Below are 20,104 nucleotides of genomic sequence, written 5' to 3'. Positions count from 1 at the left end.
CATGTGATCATTCTCATGGCTCTTCTCTGACCCCTCTCTCATTTATCAACCCCCTTCTTCAATTGTGGGCTCCAGAACTGGACACAGGAGTCCAGCCACCGTTGTACTACTGCCAGCTCCTGAGTCCGGAATATTCTGGGGCTTTGGCAACTGAAACGTTTTCAATTTTATAGCAAAGAACAATTCGGTTTTTGGGTGAAAACCTGAAAAAAATGCCAAGAAAACTATTGACCAAAAAAAGTCTGTTTTGTCCCTGTTTTTCACAGGAAAAAATATCGTCCCTACCAACTATAGTTGAACATTTCTGAAACAATAAGTGGGCCAGGCTCAGCAGTGTCAAATGAGCAGCCAGGAATCTGGATGCTGAATAATAAATAGCAATTGTACCCATGGTGAGTGGGGAGGTAAAGGAACCATCATAATTGGCGTGCAGCGGCGAAGGAGATGTTATACTATCAAGAATGCCTCATTTGTGCCAGGGGCTGATCCCCAACACCTCTAGGCTTGGCAGTTCAGAGCCCCGGCACCTCTGGGCTTGGCAGTTCAGAGCCCCTGCACCTCTGGGCTTGGCAGGTCAGAGCCCCGGCACCTCTGGGCTTGGCAGGTCAGAGCCCCGGCACCTCTGGGCTTGGCAGTTCAGAGCCCCGGCACCTCTGGGCTTGCAGCATCAGTTATGAATGTAAAAAAATGACTTGAGTCCCAGCACCTAATTGCTTGAGCCCTGGTACCCCTTTCGTTACAAATTAAGCAGACTACAGGTAGTCTCTTCATGCAAATTAGTTGGAGAGCTGTCAGGTAAGAGCTCCTGGAGGACAAGCATGATCTCATTACACATGCTGCCTGCCCTCCTTCCAGGCTGTGGGGTGGCACCAATCAGGCACATACGCTTCAGACGAAGCACAGTGTGAATGAATATGTAGGGGAGAGTGGGATACGGTGGTCAGAAAGACGGGGCTAAAACCTGCCTGGAGCAGACCTCTGAGTCACAGCCAGGTGCAGCGATGAACTGCCTGCACTCAGACTTGGTGTTGAAGCAGGGGAGAGAACAGCAACCGCTCGAGAAATCCACTTGAAATCACAGAGCTAGGCCATGCCACATGCATGAGGACTGGAGAATCAACTCCCTCCTGCAGCCAGTTACCTGGCCATGAAGAGGATGATTTAGTTGGGAATTGGTCCTGCTTTGAGCAGGGGGTTGGACTAGATGACCTCCTGAGGTCCCTTCCAACCCTGATATTCTATGATTCTATGATCGTGTGAGCAAGGCCGGCTCCAGGGTTTTGGCCACCCCAAGCAGCCAAAACCAAAAAAAAAAAAAAAAAAAACACCCCAAAAAACAGCCACGATCGCGATCTAAAAAAAGCTGCGATCGCGATCTGCGGCGGCAATTCCCAGGCGGAGTGACGGACCCTCCGCTGAATTGCCGCCGAATACCTGGAACTGCCGCCCCAAGCACCTGCTTGAGAAGCTGGTGCCTGGAGCCGGCCCTGCATGTGAGATGCAAGTGACATAACCAAGAGAGTGGGGCAGACCGTACCCCCCAGCTCCCCAGACTCCAGTGGCTTTCTACACATGCCTTCTTAAAATAGTTTATGTAGCAATTTCCCTCTGCTGCCGAGTCATAAGCAAATGCAGAGCCGGGTTAGTAAGATCAGAGTAAGAGTGACGGCCTTTCGGTGGGAGGCAGGAGCCCTTTACATGCACATGTGTGTGGGCAACAGCAGAGGATAAAGGGAACTGAAAAGCCACATAAAAAACTGTTCTAACGCCATCTGTGTTCTGGGTGCCCCAGCATCTCTCCTGGTTACCTTCCAGACCGCAGCTAAAGCAGCGCTTAGTATTTATCTGACAACGCCCTGTACAGGCCCAGCAGCATGGGACAAAACTGGGGGGACTGATCCAAAGCCCACTGCGCACAGTGGAAAAAACTCCCAGTGGCTTCAGTGGCCTTCAGATCAGGCCCAGTGAGATCTCACAAAACCAATCAAGAGAGGAGATGCTCTTGAAAGAAGCAAGGGGGGATCAACCCAGTCACACCTGCCTTCACAGAAGAAATGTATGGCCCCATCTCCTGTTTCACTACATTGCTCTGGGGTAGAGCTAGTTGGGAATTTTTTGACAAAACGTTTTTCATCCGAAAATGCCAATTCATCAAAACTGAAACTTTTCACAGGAAAGGGTCAGTTCTGGTGAATTTTTTGACTGGAAAATGTTTTTGCAAAACATTTTTAAATTGTCCAAGTGTTTCAATACGGAATTATTTAGCTCAAAAGGGATTGTTTTGAGCAAGTCCCCTGGCCTGTGTTCTACAGGGAATCAGACAAGATTGTCACACCAGTCCCCTCCGGGCCCTGGAATCTAGGAACAGAATGAAAAAGTCCAGGCTTCTGGTTCCAAACAACTTTTTGTTTTGAAATTTAAGGTCATTATAACATCCAAAAGAACTAAATAAAAAGTTATCAAATGAAATGAAACATTTCAAAATTACGGAAACATTTCTACGGACCCAAACTGAAGGATTTGGGTTTTTTTTCAGATTTTCAGTTCATGAACATTTTCAAGATTTTGACTTGTAGTCCTGATTTAAGAAAGGACAATTTTTCCATGTCTCAGAAATTTTCACAGGATGAGAAAACCATTTCCTGTCGCCTGGACTCTGGTGGCATTTCCAAAGCACAGGCAGCAGACTGAGGTATTTGAGGGCTGCTTTCAAAAGCTAACCATGCACAGGTGAAATTCACCCCTGCACGGAGGGCCAGAGCGAGGCCTAACTACCAATAAAGTGTTCAGCATAGTGGTGCTTCAGCCCTGTGCAGGCAAAGCCCTCTGCCTAGGGATAGAGCTCATCTTTTAAAAGAAGGGGGCTCTAGACAGGTAACCATTAGACATGGGAACTAGCTCCTCCTCCACTAACTCCCCTGCTTGCCCCCCATGGAAAGCCAATGCCTAAGAGATTCAAGCAAGTTTTGCACTGCCGCAGGGATGGACTAGAAAATCCAATGGGTCTTTTTCCACCTCCCATTTCTTCTCTCCAAGTCTCAGCTCTGCTGAAAACGCCTGTCATTTGCCGTGCTCATTCTTTGCCAGTTAGGTAAGCATCCATCTGCATTTCCATTAGAAACTCCCTCTCCTCTCAAAAATCTATTACAAAAATTACATAGGTCCGAAATTTGGCTGGTGAGGTCTCAGTCTAGGAGTGAAAGGAGCTGGAACCAAATTGTAAAGGAACAGAGAAGAACAATTTTTTCCTCCATAAAAAATAACACTAAAGGAATAGATTTCTGACTTTGAATTTCCTGGCATTTGTCAGGGTCACGTCAGATCTAGGAGAGCCTTTAAATCAACACTTTCTGTGCCCCCCTCTCAAAGAATTACTTCCCAGTGCCTGCATATTACCATGCAGGCCTGTGGCGTGGCTGAGAAGGGATAGATACTTAGGGTGAAATTCACTCCTGTGCACTGAAATCCCTTGCAAGCCCTCTGGTTAAAGTTTAACCCCATTTCCTATTTGGCATCCCGGCAGCTCAGAGCGCAAAAGAGACCAAGCCCAACAACGTACATTTGAATCTCATGTCAGTAGCACAAGCACAGCGTTATTGAGATGCCCCATGAGGGTCTATTCCTAAACTTTCACTGACCGACAACTATTGGGAAATAAAGACAAAATGGCCCATGCTACTAACCAGCTCTTTACATGATCAAAGCATGTTGCAAATATTCATTAAGATGGTGTGGGACAAACCAAACCTGTTAACGGGAGCAAGGCCCTGAGCCCACAAAGCATAGCAATGAGGAGTCAGATTGGGCTTCAGTAGAATTACTCGCATGCTTAAAGTTAAGCACACGCCCAAGTGTTTTGGAAATTCAGCATTTTAGGACCCCAGTCTAAGGTCTCCAAATTTAGTGTGGCCAACTCTCACAATTTTCTCATGACTCCTGCAATAGTTGGTGTTTCTCATAAATCCCCAGTGCCCGGAGTCATGTGATTTAGATGAGACTCTCAGCTATCATTTAGGGGAAGAAGTAGCTCCTAGCCCTCCTGGGTGTGAGGAAGATCTTGAAAACATGAACCCTGAAGGCTCAAAGCCCAGAAGGCCAATAATAAGAGCTTAAAATGTATAATTTAAAACAAAGCAACACAACACCTCATGATTTTTAAGCCAATGTAATGATTTTGGACCATCGTGAGTTGGCAATAATGCAAGTCCTTGCTATTTAAAACACCAGCCAGGGCTAGGCGGGTAATGGCAAATATACCCTTTGTTTCCAGGAACTGGAGAAACTTTTTCATCTCACAGCTGTAGTTTTCTTTTGACAAAGTTTGGGCTTTAAGTCCCATTTTCGTCTGGTGTGTATATACACAATTAGCATAATTACACGTAATTGCACAATCCCTGCTAGCACTTCCCTGTGTAACCATGTCAGAGTGGCCAATGGCATTTTTAAAGAGACCCACAGGTAAATTTAACCCCTGGAAAGATACATGGTTAAACAGACAGGCTCAGGAAAAGGGAGAGGAATGGGAGACTTTAGTGTGGGGTTTCTAAATCCCATCTTTCAAGGCCTGGATTTTGGTGATTTTCACCAAATTTATTTTTCAAATACCAGAGCAGCCGTATCCACCCATAACCTTCCATGGCTGAAAACAATCAACAGCAGCATTTAGTCTGAAAACAAACATATGGGATTTTAATTGAACAACAATAACAATAAAACCCTTCTGAAAAATTGTAAAACATGATTACGTTGATTTGGATTTTAAACATTTTGGATCAAATCCAATCCTGATGTGAACTGGTGCAACTCCAGGGACATCAATGGAGTTCTGTTCTTTTGTAGCTAGGATGAATTTGGCCCTTCATGTTTAGTATTCGTATTGCAATTCAAATGCAATTCTCTGGGCCACCGGGGAGGGGAGGGGGGATTATCATTGGAGCTTTAAACTAAGTCTATCTAAGCTTGTCGGCACGCAAAAGTTGTACAGCTTTAACTACACTGGTATAGTTAAAGCAATACAACTCCTTGAGTGTGGACGCAATTTTACTGGCATAAAAATGCGTATACCAGTATAACTTATTCTTGTACAGGAAGGAAAATGAGCTATGCGGGTATGAGGCATCTTTATAATAGTATAGCTGCATCCTCCCTACGGGTTGAACTGATAACTATTCAAGTTAAAAAACTAACTACATAAATAAAAATCAACCTTGCCAATAGTTCTACCAGTACAAAATCTGTATAGAGAGCAGGTGGAATGCTCTTATTTATGTTATAAGAGGCAGTTGTTTACTAAGTACCAGCTGATCATGAAGAAAAACATGTTTACTGAGGTTTCAAAGCTACTGAACATGTATATTTATGAGCGGGTTGTTAAACTGGAATGAATTGGTGTCATTTACAATTCCCTGATTGACTGCAATACTAAATAACACGTAACAAACACTCCACTCAGCACTGGGGCACCATCACGCTAGGACCAGTCAGTGTCCGGAAGCGCTTACAGCTAATTTCCCCAGTTATACAATGGGGATATTGATACTAACATGCTTTGAGATCTGTGGATGAAAAATGTTCAGTAAGCAGTAGGTATTATTATTATTTCATATACAATAACTGAAACACACTAAGCGCTGGGCTGATAACTGTACCTGGTACCCTTCGGATGAAACGCACCTGCTGCCAGGCTAGAAAAACGGGGGCTTGATCCTCATCTCATTTGAGTCAATGGGAAAAAACAACCAACCCTCTCACTGGTTTTAATAGAGAAGGATCAAGTCCTAAGTGTTTTAAGGTTTTTTGCCCAAGGGAAGGGAAATTTCATTTCCAGCACCAGCCTCTGTTGAACACAACAGGTTGAGAGGCAAAAACCAAGGGCATTGAAAGGAAAATGGATGCTGCTGCTGAAGTGCAGTTAATGGGGACTTTTCCTTTCCAGCCCAGGGGATCCCCTAAAAATGAGAGAATACAAACTCAACCCTCCCATCTGGCCCATTACAGGCCTGCCACAGAATGCACAGGGCAGGGATGGGTTTATTATTATTGGCCTTTCTATTACAAGTGAACTTCCCCCAACAGGGCTGCTACATAAATAGGACCCGATTAAATGCTCCAATGCTTCCATTAACATCAACAAGCTTTGGATCCGGCCCATAACGTTGCCATGCTGGATCAGGCCCATGGTTCATGCAGTCCAGTATCTGCCTCTGACAGTGCCCAGCATCAGCTGTTCATGAAACCTCTTCATGGAGCATTAGGGAGAAGACTACCCCAATGGGAAGTTTCTTCCTGACCCCCCTCAGTGACTGGTCAGTTTAGCCCTGAAGCATGAGGGTATATATACTTTTTATCCTATCCAGTGCAACTGGGGAGGTTGCTATTATTGGTAGAAATGTCTAATCCAGGGAGCAGAGACTATACCATGTGATTTAGGCAGCGAAGAGCGACTCAGAGACTGAAACCCATCGGCATGAACCATTCGTGGCATCAAAATCAAGTGGCTAGATTTTCCAAAGAGCTCAGTCCCCAGCAGCCTGCATTGTTCCCACTGTGCATGGGTCAGGGGGTGGGCAGATTCTCCATTATTCTCAGCAGGAGCTGCTGGGGGGTGAGCCCTTTTGAAAATCTGGCCCTAAGTCTGTTTGTAGATAATTAGCGAATGGAGCAAGGGGCTGCTGAATTGTCTAATGAACTGTTCACTGCTCATAGTTCACCCAGATCTACAACTATGTTTGGCCACACAGCTCCCCGTCACAGAGGACCATCCAGACACCACCCCCATCCCCTTGCGTGCAGATGGATTCCTCCTAACACACATGATACTGTAAATTAACAGACAGATACCCTCAAGGGTTGACCAAGGTCATAGGCAGAGGGGCTTGGTGGGGAGGCAGTGAGGCAGACAGAACCATGCTGAAAATCTAAGCGGGGAGGGGGGAGAGAGGCCCAGCCCTCTTTTCTCTTTGCTACGCATGGCTGAACTGATTGCTTTGCACAGCTGGTGTGATGCACAAGGGGGCAGCCCTATGGCTTGGAGCAGTGGGCCTTTCAGACACACAGAGGGGAAAGTTCACCACCACACACCCCACTCCTCTCTCTCTCTGACACACACACACACACTCGAACAGAAGCATTTCCTTTCTACATCTTGGGTGTCTCAAAAGAGTCGGTCCTCTCCCACACGTCCTGCAAGGAGATTTACAGAGAGATCATTTCATGCTGATTAAAGGTCCCAGATCTGCAGCCCTGGGTACCAACATCCTCTAGATCAGTGGCTCTCAACCTTTCCAGATGACTGTACCCCTTTCTGGAGTCTGATTTATCTTGCGTGCCTCCAAGTTTCACCTCACATAAAAACTACTTGCTTACAAAATCAGACATAAAAATACAAAAGTGTCACAGCCACTAGTACTGAAAAATTGCTGACTTGCTCATTTTTACCATATAATTACAAAATAAATCCACTGGAATATAAATATTGTACTTACATTGCAGTGTTTAGTATACAGAGCAGTATAAACAAGTCAGTATGAAATGTTTGTTTGTACTGACTTCTCTAGTGCTTTTTACATAGCCTGTCGTAAAACTAGGCCAATATCTAGATGAGGAGTTGATGTACCCCCGGAAGACCTCTGCGTACCCCAGGGGTACACGTACCACTGGTTGAGAACCACTGCTTAGCTATCCTCAGATACAGCACAGATGGCTGCAAGGCAAACTACCCTCACACCACCTTCTGCCAATACCCCTGCGCCTTGCACTGCAGGGGAAAATGACCAAGAGGGACGTGTCCCCTCCGTGGCCAGCAGTCATGGCAGTGGCTTTGTTTGCACAATGTACTTATTAGAAATTTGGGGAGGGGGGAGGGAGGGTTGTGAAGTTGGGAATTGGACCGACACCTGCCCAGCTCATTCCAGGCGGCTCACCCCCCAGTTATTCGATGGAAATAATTTTGCTTGCCACCCACATGAGCCTCGAGTCACACCAGCGACCTACCAGTAAATGGCTCTAAATCCCCATCACCAAAGTCCAGAATCACCCCTTTCCTTTGGACCTATGGCCTGTTCAACATTCACTTTGATTTTCCTCTCATACCCCCTTTCGCTAGCAAGCAGCCCAGCCAGGAGCCACTTTTCCCCCTCAGAGTTGCTGTCTGTGGTCAGAATGTGGTTGGATCGTAACAAAGCATTAGGAGCTGTTATCCCACCAAAGATATTGTGTTCACTCTCTGTATTTTAGGACTTTCTATTCCCCCCCCCTACCTATAGTATCCAAGCGCATGGGGCCAGGTCAATGGCAGGTAGAATTTTAAAAGGACTGGAGAGACACTTTTGTTCTCTTTCAGGCCTTTATTTACACCCTGCTAGTTGCACCTGCTGCATTAGTGATCCCATTGTATGCCATGGCATGTCTGCCTTCCAGCGGGGATTACGGCCATGCCGCGCGGAGGGCGGGGGGCGGGGGCACATAGCTGCATCCCTGGAATGGCAGCAAAGCCAGAAGGGCAGAGGTGGGGTCGCAACCGGAGTGACATTATCCGGTTTACCAAGCAACCCAGCTCCTGGTCAGACAGTATAGAACTGGGGAGGATGAGTTTAACCCTGTCTAAAGAGATGAGCAACAGAGAGGGTGGGGGATGAGGATGGGTGTGACCCATCTGGTATAGAGCCATGCATCTGCCCACATTAAGGGTTAAACCAGCCCAAATGTGAACAGCCTGCTGTGTGCACGCTCCGCTCCCAGCAGCTGAGCACCACCTGCTCCACTCTGGGGAGGGACAAGGGAAGCCAAGCAGAAAATTGTGCGAAAGTCTGTGGGAATTCACAGCAGAGTGAACCCTCTAGCAAGTCCCTACCCCCCTGGCTCAGCCCTGGAGCAGATGCAGCACACACAGCGGATGCAGGGACAGGCTCTGGTGCAGGGACTGGGAGATGATCCTAAAGTCGGCTTAGCTAGGAAGGGGGAGTCAATGCAGGCACATCTGCCTGGAGAGGGCCCCTGGATGCTGGCAGAGAGCTGTGCAACGTGGGCTTTCCCCTCCCCCCAGCTGCTTTTCAGAGGCAGATAGAAACGTTTGAAGCATCTGAGAAGGCATCAGACATCCAAGGTCAAGGAGACAGAGCAGGCCCCGGAGGAAGGCCTGTGGGAGCCAGGGAGATGGAGGCCATGCCTATAAAGGGGGGACAATTCACACCCGTTTATAATCAGACAGAGGGAGGAGCAAGCCTGAAAAAGGTGAAGGCCGGTGCCTTTTCCGTCAGGCTCCAGCTTCCATCCATCCTAAAACACCCGCCTGAACTGCATCCGCGCAGCCTCGTTCCCAGCCAGCAGCTTGGAGCTGGCTGCGTTCTGCTTTGACTACTGCATCTATAAGGGTCGTTCCCAGGGCAGGCCTCTCGCAGGCAGTATGGCCCAGTGGATAGAGCACCAAGCTGGGAGGCAGGAGAGCTACGTTCTAGTCCCCGCTCTGCCACTTGCTCACTGTGTGACCTTGGGCAAGTCACTTCACCTCTCAGTATCTAACCTGTTCCATCGTGTGTGTGCGCAGAGGGAATGCTTCCTTGGTCTGGCTCGTTTATTTAGATTGTAAGCTGTTCAGAGCAGGGACTGCCTCTTACTGTATGCATATACAGCATCTTGCACAATGGGGCTCCAGTCTCTAGGGTCTCCTGTAATATGAATAACTGGAGAATGGTGTAGGAGCAGAGCAAGCTGCCTCTCCACCAGCCAGAGAACCCTGACGTGGGATGGAGACCCAGATTTAGTGACGGGGCTCTAAGCCAAAGAGCAGCTCCAAACTCCCTCTAAGGAGGAGGGTATTTGGATTCATGGCCATCTGTACTCGAAGTGAAGGACACAGCTAAACCTACTGGGATTCGCTCCTTTAGCATAGGCAGCATTTCCCATGCCCTCCTGCTCCTGATCTGATTCAGCATTTCTGGGGACCGGAAATGTGAGATAACCTTAGGTTCACGTGGGACAGACACCAGTGCTAGGCGCTGCACAAACACATAGTAAGAAGCAGTCCCTGTCCCACAGCTTAAAATTAAACTAGACAAAGGCTGGGAGAAAAGGAGGATAATTCTTTCCATTCTGCAAATGGGGAACTGAAGCACAGAAAGACTAACTGGCCAACGTCACACAGACAGAGCCAGGAACTGACCACAGATTTCCTGAGTCCTAGCCTGGTGAATTAAGTGTGGATCAAAGATGAAGCCCAGTGGGAAAAGCCACAGGACAGGGACAGCACCTTGAGAGGGGGGATCTGACTTGTACAGAGCAGCCTGCAACAGCCGGAGCAGCTGGAACGTCCCCTCAAGCAAGGAAATAAATAAATAAATAGCAGGCGCTTCCGAGAAAGAGCTGTATCCAGGCCCGCTGTTTCACAGGAGTGTGGTTTAGCAGGGCAAGCACTCAGTGCCCAGGAGGCCTTTGCTTACGTACTCCCTGCATTTCGTCAACGACCGGGAGTGGGATACATGTATTGGTAACACCTGGAAAAGTTGTACCACTGGCTCAACAAGAGGCGTACCGTGAGGGTGGGATGGGAGGGAGAGAGACAGAGGGAGTCGGGTGGGGGGCGGGAGAGAGAGAGGAAACGGGGGCCTGATTCAAAACCCATGGAAGGCAAAAGAAAAATTCCCATTGATGGGCTTTGGGTCAGGCCCTGAATGGGGAGAGCAAAGAGAGGGAGTCTAAGGAATGTCCAGGGTAAGGACTGATTGGCAATGCCTGGAGAATAACAACAGCATCTGGAGGACTTGGGGGTGGAGCTGGTCAAAAATTCTCCATCTGAATACTGGACAGAAAACGGCTTTTGCAACAAAAGGGAGAATTTCACCCTAAAAATTGTCCATTCTTGGGTTTTCACTGACATTTTTCAAGTTTGGGGCTTTGTTTTAAAAAACGAAAACCCAAATACAGAAACATTTCAGCTTCTGGCAAGCAAAATTTTAAACAAAGAATACACATCAGTTTTCGATGAAAAGAGAAAAATGTCAGTGGAGAGGAGAGAGTTTTCCTTTCTGTCCAGATTTTTGGCAGCAAAAAGAAATTCCGAGCAGCATTCCTCCCAGCAAACTGTACACTCCTGACCACCCTCCGGGGCCAGCTACACCCCAGAACATCTCAGTGGTAAGCCCCTGTTCAAAACTGGGTCAGAGACGGGCCTGCCTACAGCTGGGGTTAAGTAGGATTGTTGCTAACGGGCTTTGCTGCACAAAGCTATTTTTCTGAGATGAGCGCCGTTACACTGAAAATGCATTGGATGGCTGTTGGTACATACAATAGAACTTAGATTTTACTAACCCCAATGACCAGCTGTACAAACCATTTTTCTCCAATTGGTGTGTGGGGCCCATGGTACTGGACAGTGCTTTGACGCCAATTATTCTGACTGTGTCCACTGGTCAGTGCATGGTTGTAGATTTCTCATGGCCCTGCCCAGCACAATCCCTCCCCAACCGTGAAACTAACAGAATCTGCAACAGGGCCACCTGCCTCATGTCAGTTTCTATCAGAGCTATTTAAACAGCACTGATCACTGCAGCTATCTAGGTGCTAATTGCCAGTGTGACAACATCTCTCTGCGGACTACAGGAAATGTTCTGAATCGATGAACGACGATGACATTTCAGAGGCTCACATGAGTGCAGAATGGATCCAGCCTTAGCAGCCGTCCCCAGACCCACCTGTGTCCCTGACACCTTTTCCCTCTGCCCTACATACTCTGGCCTACTTTTCAAAAGTGACCAGGGATTTTCAGGGCCCCATTTGTGACACCTTTCAACAGACCTGATTTGCAGAGGGCAGGTTCTCAGCACCTTGAAAATCAGGCTCCTTTAAATGGTCTCAGGTGGAGCACCCAACATCACTAGCTGTCCTTTGGTAATCTTGGCGCATGGCATTAGTTTCCCCTGCCATGAGCCAGAAGCCTTTGTGTGCTATCCGGCAAGGTGTAGAGCTCCCTCTGAAGCCAAGAGGCATTGTGGGTGCTGACATCGAGCAGAATCAGACCTTTCTGTTGGGAACAGCGCTATGCTAAAGCCATCCGGATATTCTCCTGCATTGCACTATATATGCACACTGACAGGAAGGGCCCTCAAAACAGAGAGCAGTTTGCCTCCAACCTGTAAGATTATGTGTTTCTTCCTCTTTAAGGCACTATGTTTCCTATTAATAGCGGTGCTGAGTCCAGTTCAGTCCGAGGCCCTCTGGAGCAGGCAGGCAGGATGTGGAGCTGCTGATGACACAGGCTCTTCAATCATTTCTCTACGCATTTCCACCCTCAGGAGGAAATCCTGCTGCGGGAAGGTGGGTGGCTGATGAAGAGAGGTCGGGAAACCCCTGAGCGATGGATAGACAGACATGGGAGGCTTCCAGCGCATCTGGATTGGATTCTGCATCGCCCAGTGACCTTGCAACTGAGCAGCTCCCTGTGATCAAAGCCAAACAAGCCTGAAGGCAGAGTGAGGGGGAATTGTAACTGGGCAGGTGGAGCAGGGTTTATATTTAAATATAACCCCACGTTCGGCCACTTTTTAGATGGGCCCCAAGTCTCCCACCTCCTGCTGTGGTGAGGTTCCATCACATGGTTTAGGTCAGTCTACTCAGGAGAGACCCTACTAAGTTTTAACTATGCGGTCTCTCAATTTTGTAGCACAGATGGGGGCTTATGCCACCTACCACTGTAACTAATAGAAGATACAACTTCAGGGCCCCATCGCTTGAAGGCTTTCAGTCAAGACAAGATGCCTTTCTCAAAAAACATGCTCTTGCTCAATCACAAGGTATGGGCTGGATGTGGGAGTCACTGCGGGAGGTTCTCTGGCCCGGGTTATGCAGGAAGTCAGATTAGATGATCAGAAAGGTCCCTTCTGGCCTTCAAACCTAGGCATCTAAACAGAGGGCCATCTCACCTCCTGTTCGGTGGCGGAAGGGCTTCCTGGGAATGTTCGATGTTCTGCCCACCCACTCAGCCCCGGTAAGGGCTCAGTTCTGTGCTGCACAGGTGCCGAATGCTGCAGAGAGAGGTGCAAGGTACAATGTGCTGAGCAGGACGGGAAGCACGGGGGAACCTAATCTTGCATTAGGGAGATGCTGCTGCATAGCTATCAGGTTACTGCAGCCTAGGAGAGAGGCCTAGGAGGGGACCATTCGCCAAGTGCCTCATTAGTACGATGGGGATCAGGCTAAGCCCCTTTGCCCTCTGCACCTCCCTTCCCCCCAGTTGGACCCTGCACTCTTGCAAGGAAGGGAGCAAGTGCAATAGAGGAGCCATGACTTGCTAGGTCTAGAGCTTCACCTTAACTTATGTAGCCTCCACTTACACTGGGGTGCATCAGTCTCAGGAGCCTGGCGGCACATTGTGCAAACTCGGCAGGGCAAAGACCTCAGAGGCGCCCGATCCAGCACGGGGCAGGCCTGGCTAGACTCAGCAGAAACGGGGCAGTTTCTATACATCGGCGATCTCTCATCTCTGTCCTCAAGTGCGCTGGTGCTGCAATGCCACTTGGTGTCTGAAGGCCCACGATACGCAGGAACCTTCTGCAACGCACCCACTTCCATTTCCTGTGCAAGGGTTTCAGTTTGGTTTGTAGCTCCACCGTATGTGTCAATTCATACAGCTGGGGAAGGCCCCTTCCCTCGACCGGGGCCTCAGGCAAAGGGCACATACAGGGGGCAGTGGCTCAAAAGAGCTCCGGGCCAGATTCACAAGTGATATGCACTCCAAATGAGGTCGGGATTTTCACAACAGCTCAGCTGTGATTGTGATGTGTATGGACAGATTGTCAGAGGAGCTCAGCACGTTGGTTCTGATCCATCAAGAGTCACCCTTACCCCTAACTACTCTTAATACATCCAATCTGCGTGTGGCTATCTGCACAGATACACAAACACCAACGGTATTTCCGTCCTCAGTAGTCTTGTACCCCTTCTCAGAGCCCCTCTGGATTTTGATAGAGCCGAGTCCTTGAACGTTCAGGAGGTGCTTACGACAGAAAGGCTATTAGCCGTTGAACTGTAAGCAGCTCCCAAGCAGTTGCATTAGCTATCTGGGCTACACCCCTCTCCAGAAGCATGTTTACAAAGCTGATCCAGCACCAGGCTGTACCAGATGCCAGTTAAGAACAGGCCTCAAGGAAGAACCAGACCAGCTCACCTGACGCAAGCAGCAGCTGCAAACGGGGTGCACCTTGCAGGCCGGTTCCCTCCCCTACAAGGGGTTTGAAATCTTGGCAGCTCTGAGCAAGACGGGACTGACTCATGCCTGGACTCTGCTGCACTTGCAGCTATTGACCCTCCCAGTACCAGGCCCGGGGGACAGCGTTTACTGTCTGCTGCTGGGAATGAGGCTACTCAGACTCGGTGCGGTAGGATGGACGGAACCTGCAGCCTACCAGGTGAAGGCTGGTGCTTTATGCTTCTCAGGCCTGCTCATCCCTTGCCCCGAGTACAAATGGGAGTGAATTCTCTCTACTTTATAAACATAACCTCTATCTCCCTGGCTCCCCTCTGGAGCTCGCGGTGCCTCCATGCCTTTGGATGTCTGATCCTTTCCTACACACTTCTAGCAAGGACGATGTATCCTGCAAAGGGAGCTTGCATTGGAAGTCACTATCTGGTGAATCCTCCTGGATCACCTCCATAAGGTGAATCTACAGCTGCAGACCTTGTGCAGGTGGAGGTCTTTCTCCCCACCTAGAGCATCCCTCATCCCTTGAAGAAAGAGATAGCTGCAAAATCTCACCCGCCCCCCCAGTAACACAAGCCCATTGCCAATGCAATTATTGTTTTATTCTCTCTGCCTGGGTTATAGAGTCACCTCACAGAGCAGTCTGCGACATCACACGGAGGAACTACCGCTGGGCAGCACTGAAAGTGATGTAGGAGTTGGCCAGTACTCCTTCCTCCCCGCCTCTCTCCAAGTGTCTGCAAATACCATCGCCCCTCTGCAGCCCTGGGGAAAGGTTAGCACGGTGCCAGGGAAAGGGCCTGGGAAAGGGAATTACGAAGCTGGGTGGCACAGTCAGACCCAGACAGAACTAGTCACGGCAAGAGTGTGAGAAAAATCAGCGGAAGCCAAGTTTAAACCACAGTTACAGAGACAGTCCCTTCAGCTGGTCTCTGATCTCCATCTTCAGGCACATTTCCTGCTTGTACAGCGCTAGTCAACCTCTCCCTGGCACATTCATTCCTGCAGCTGAAATCAGCTGGAGAACTCTCAACAATTAAATCATTCATGTTTCTCTTGGGTTTGGCGGTGGCTGCGGGGGCAAGGACCCTGAACAATCCCCACATGCCCAGAAGCGCCGCCAGCTTTTCTGCCGCCCTAGGCAGCGGAAGGTTCCGCCCCGAAATGCCGCCCCCCCCCAGAGGCAGCGGAAAGTCCCGCTGCCGAAATACTGTCACGGTCGCCGCCCCCCAAGTTGTAGCGCCCTAGGCAACTGCCTAGGTCGCCTAATGGGTTGCGCCGGCCCTGCACGTGCCTTCACACATCCCAGGCCTAAGTCAGAGCGAGCAACCTGGTCAAGGGCTGGACACACGTTGTTACGCATCAGCAATGCTGGCCAAAGGGAGCTCCTAGAAACCAATAGGGGCGTCATTCTCCTTTCATTTACAACAGTGACTCCATGGCTTTGATGCAGTTACACCCAATTGACATCGACGGTAAATGAGAGGAAAATCAGCCTGACAGTCTGTAAGTGGGACCATCTCCTAACATTTTCAGGCCCACTCGGTGTATAATAGTGTGGATTTTCATCTCAGTTTCAAACTGGTTAGGCTGATCAAGACAGGTGTAAGTGACAGGAGAGCAGGCCTAGAGGGACTCTGTATTATGTGTGCACACACAGGGCCAGATGCACTGATGCTGACATAGGTAAATTACAGGGGGCTTCATCCCAAAGGAGGGCAGGACCCTACTACCCCCAGCCTCTGGGCTTCTGCCAGGGAAATCCTTAGCTCACAACTAGTGCCCATAGAACTCTGCCTATCCCCCCAGGGGAGGCTGTTGATCTGGTACATTGCATTAGCATACTCCATGATCCCCGTAAAGAGGGTGAGGCTGCATGGCTATCTACAGTTACAGCCCCCCACCCTCCCTGCTGCCCCCGGAACTCTGCACAACACCCTGGGAGTATCTGGCCCACTACATGCATGGAGCTGATGGGAGCACACTTTACAGTGACATACACACACACACAAATGTATCCTTACAGGTATTGCCTGGCCACAGAAGCCCAAGGCCAAAAGGCAGATACTTTTAGGACCCAGAAGCACTGCTGATGCTCTGCCTGATCCCACTTTGCCTTTTGTTTAACATTATCCATTCACGGTAAGGTGGCTAATGAATGTTCATCTGCCCAGTTATACTGGTGGGGCTAGACAGCCTGGTTTACCAATCACATGTTTTCTCTCTCAAATCGCTACACTGCGGTTGACATTCAAAAGCAAGGATGTATTTATCGGATCACACTGATGTCAGCTTGCTGTAGCATAGATCCTGCAAACAGTTAAGCACATGCTTACCTTTCTGCACGTGAATAGCCCCATTAAACCCCTGTGCTTACCATTAAGCATATGCGTAAGAATTTGCAAGAGCAGGGCCGAGGATATTCCATTCCAAAAGCAGGAAAACATCACAGTTTATTGTGACATGATCAATACCATGACAAGTGCCTTCTTTTTTAAAATGCTATATCTAACACACACATGCATGCATGCTAAGAACAGGAGCCCTGTCGAACGGCATAAGGAATCTGCATATATATGCATCCGAAGAAGTGGGTTGTAGCCCACGAAAGCTTATGCTCTAATAAATTTGTTAGTCTCTAAGGTGCCACAAGTACTCCTGTTCTTTTTGAGGATACAGACTAACACGGCTGCTACCCTGAAACCTGTCATAAGGAATCTGATCTCTGCCCCTTGTGGGTTACAAGAAACACATATCTACACCCTGCTCCAGCCCAGCAGAAATTTGGAGCAGCAGGGGGAGTTTGACATCATGGAATAGAACAGAAAATCTAGAGCTGGCTCTCTCTACCGCTAAGACTTTGCTGACAGGCAACTTTATAATTTGATGCGGACTGTTGTATTGTCTGGCTAATAAAAACAATGCAACTTTTTCAGGCTTACTGTACACTTAGAGGTCAAGGTTCCAACATTTTGTTTTCATTCAATTTGATTATTTAGTGCACTATCCAGCTTTCTCAAAATCCTGTTTTATTTTGCTATTATTTTTAGGGTTTACAATTCTGGGGGAAAAAAGGCTGGGCTTGATTTTTTGGACTGTGCCCAGGAAATGAATCACAATAACCCTGTATATGATCCAATTTAGCACCAAAACTTTTTCTTAGTAGGTCAGGTATGATTTTTTTACGAGGAAAAAAGCAGAAGTGCCTCTTTCATTAGGGATTTTGCTATGCTGATCATCATTTTAACCAGGCTCACAGTAGGCTCCATATACGTTACAGCTAAACCAGTCTACACATAAAATGCATAAATCAGATCCTTATGTCTCTCTTAAATGTAATATACAAACATTCTTGTCATGCAACAAGGGACCAGAATGAAAATAAACACAGAAAAGAGTGTAGTTAACCAATGGGAGACTCCCATAAGGAGTCGAACTGTACAAGTTTCCTACTGGGGGCCGAATTCCCCTGGTGTTTGCACATCACCTTTTTTTTAAAAAAAATCACACACAGGAACAGAGCCCAAATCCTAAAACTCTTTCAAGGCCACGATGCACTTTCCCACTCCGTGGAGGCTTGTTTTATTCCTTGCAAATAGGAAAAAGAAAAATCTTAACAAAGGGGGGAAATTTTTCTCAATCCTGCCAACTGGAAAAGTCACAGCAGAGGGGAAGATGCTGCTGTTTGTGTAAGAGGTGCAGGATCTGCTCTGCTTTGTGGTGAAATGTATTTATTTTTTGTGGCCCGGTCTCTCTTCTTTCTGCTGGGAGCAAAAAGAGCCTTGGAAGAAGGCTGGAATGCAAAACAAATGTCTCCAAGGAGATCCTGGCCATTTACTCACATGTTAAATCCACAGAAAGACTCCGCTCCTCCAAAGGGAGAAGGGGAAAATTGAAATAAAAACCGGTTTCACTTATTTGAACTAATCATCTCAGAACGCCCGGCAGCTAGGAAAGGAGGTTAAAATAAACCAGGTACCTTCCACCCCCACAAACATTCCCCTTCAGTTGGGGTCCGTCAACACACACCCCTCCTCCAGCAACCTGCTACCGACTTCTGGCTTTTGCTGCTACATGTATCCAGAGCTGGGACTGGAGTGGAAGAACCTTTTCCTCCTCCCTGCATCTTCAATGTTTCCGTCTTTTTTAAACGGGAAATTCCTTCCCCTGGTTAATCTCAGGCTCTGCCTAATCAATGTCAAACAGCTCCTAGTCAATTTCACGTCCCCCCGCGCCTGCCCAATTCCACTCATGAGAGCAGCCGCTGGTCAGTTTCTTACCTGATGTTTGCACTGCGATTTCCTGGGCTGTGAAGATATTGCAAGTGTATTATTTTGTGTGCCTCCCTCTTACTCTTCCTCCCTCTGGGTCTTTCACACACACACCCCTTTTCCTCCTGTGGATGGTTCTTCCAAAAATCCTCAGTGTGATCTTGTCCAGAATAAATGCTTGTGCATCTGTGGGCCAGATAAAATCAAAGGAGTAAATGCAGAAAAGCGTCCCTCCTCGGATGGTAGATGGCAGGAAGGGGTGAAGCCATCAGACTGCAAAATCCCCACAGAGCAAAGCGAACTAGGCACACACAGAGAGAGAGAAAGCGATGCAGCCCGGGGAAGACAATAGAGAAGAGGAGAAGAAAAGGGATGTGCCATCTCCTGGAGACCTCAGGCATTGCACCGCTGAAAGCTTGCTTTGAAAGAGCCAGCCACAAGCACACTGATTGCTCTCTGAAGCAACCAAAGGGAAATCAGTTCCCTAAGCCCAAGGCCTCCCTTCCTCTCTTTCCCACCCCTTTCTCCATGGTAATGGGGTCTTAGATTCACCACTGTCGGAGCAGAGCACTGGGATTACCCAAACTGCTCTGCCACTTTGTTTCCTAAATTAAAGAGGTGAAAAATAAATCTGTCTCGCCAGAGACTTTACACCCATGCTTCCTAAAAACAAGTTATCCCCTTTGCTCCTCTAGGAAATGCCTGTAAACACCTGCCCTCTTACTGTTCTTGACCACCTCTGTAGACCATGCACAGGGAAGACACTTTACTGAACAGACAGAAGGAGTACTGCTGCCCCAAAGACCCTGCAGTGAGCTCCACACAGACATACCCCTAACACCTATGTATTGGAGTCAATGGGACTTTGCCTGGGTGCACAAGTCCTACCTATGCAAGCCCATTGGGTTTGTGTCGGCAGATGCTTCAATAGGACTCTGCATAGGGTCAGAGCTCTACTTGTGGGGCTCTGGTTGCAGGGCCTAAGCAGGGTCGGCTCCAGGGTTTTGGCCGCCCCAAGCAGCCAAAAAAAAAAAAAAAAAAAAAAAAGCCACAATCGGGATCTGCGGCGGCAATTCGGCGGGAGGTCCTTTGCTTCCAGCGGGAGTGAGGGACCGTCCGCCGAATTGCTGCCGAATACCTGGACGTGCCGCCCCTCTCCCGAGTGGCCGCCCCAAGCACCTGCTTGCCAGGCTGGTGCCTGGAGCCAGCCCTGGGCCTAAGTTACATCAAGAAGAACAGAATGAGATGACAACAGTAGGAGGGTTGGGAGAAGTGGCTGGAAAAGGGAGAGTGCAGAATAATTAGGAAGTTCATTGGAAGCATTCACTTTGATGGTTGCAATTTATTCTTTCCCTTATTTAGTGACTAATTATTATTTATTATTTGTACTGCAGCAGCACCTAGGAACCCCAGAACTTGGACCGGGACTGCATTGTACTTGGCACTGTACAAACAGGGAACAAAAGAACGGGGCTTGCTCCAAAGAGCTAAAGTCCCGATCCCTAAATCAAGTCAATATAGGATCTGTATTGCCAACCCCAGAGTTCAAAAACCATGAATCTGGTCTCAAAAAATTATGAGATTATCTTACAAATTTTTTTTTTTTAAAGTTTTGGGTTCATTTTATTTGTTTTCTTGTTTC

General features: G+C 48.3%; 1 protein-coding gene across 2 annotated transcripts in view; it reads right to left on the bottom strand.

Moving 5' to 3' along the window:
- The window catches only part of PIK3C2B (phosphatidylinositol-4-phosphate 3-kinase catalytic subunit type 2 beta), a 95,328-nt gene extending 76,464 nt beyond the window's left edge, over nucleotides 1-18,864 (bottom strand). Inside the window, exon 1 of one of the 2 annotated variants that reach the window (XM_034767241.1) lies at nucleotides 18,472-18,864. The gene's annotated coding sequence lies outside the window, so the exon portion shown is untranslated. Of the gene's footprint in view, nucleotides 1-18,170; nucleotides 18,265-18,471 lie in introns of those variants that run through there. The other variant, XM_034767242.1, reaches the window with a different exon arrangement.
- Between the last annotated feature and the right edge of the window lie 1,240 nt (nucleotides 18,865-20,104).

This window comes from Trachemys scripta, chromosome 4 (assembly GCF_013100865.1).
Source record: "Trachemys scripta elegans isolate TJP31775 chromosome 4, CAS_Tse_1.0, whole genome shotgun sequence".
Taxonomy (NCBI): Eukaryota; Metazoa; Chordata; order Testudines; family Emydidae; genus Trachemys; species Trachemys scripta.
This window is presented reverse-complemented; position numbering and strand designations above follow the sequence as displayed.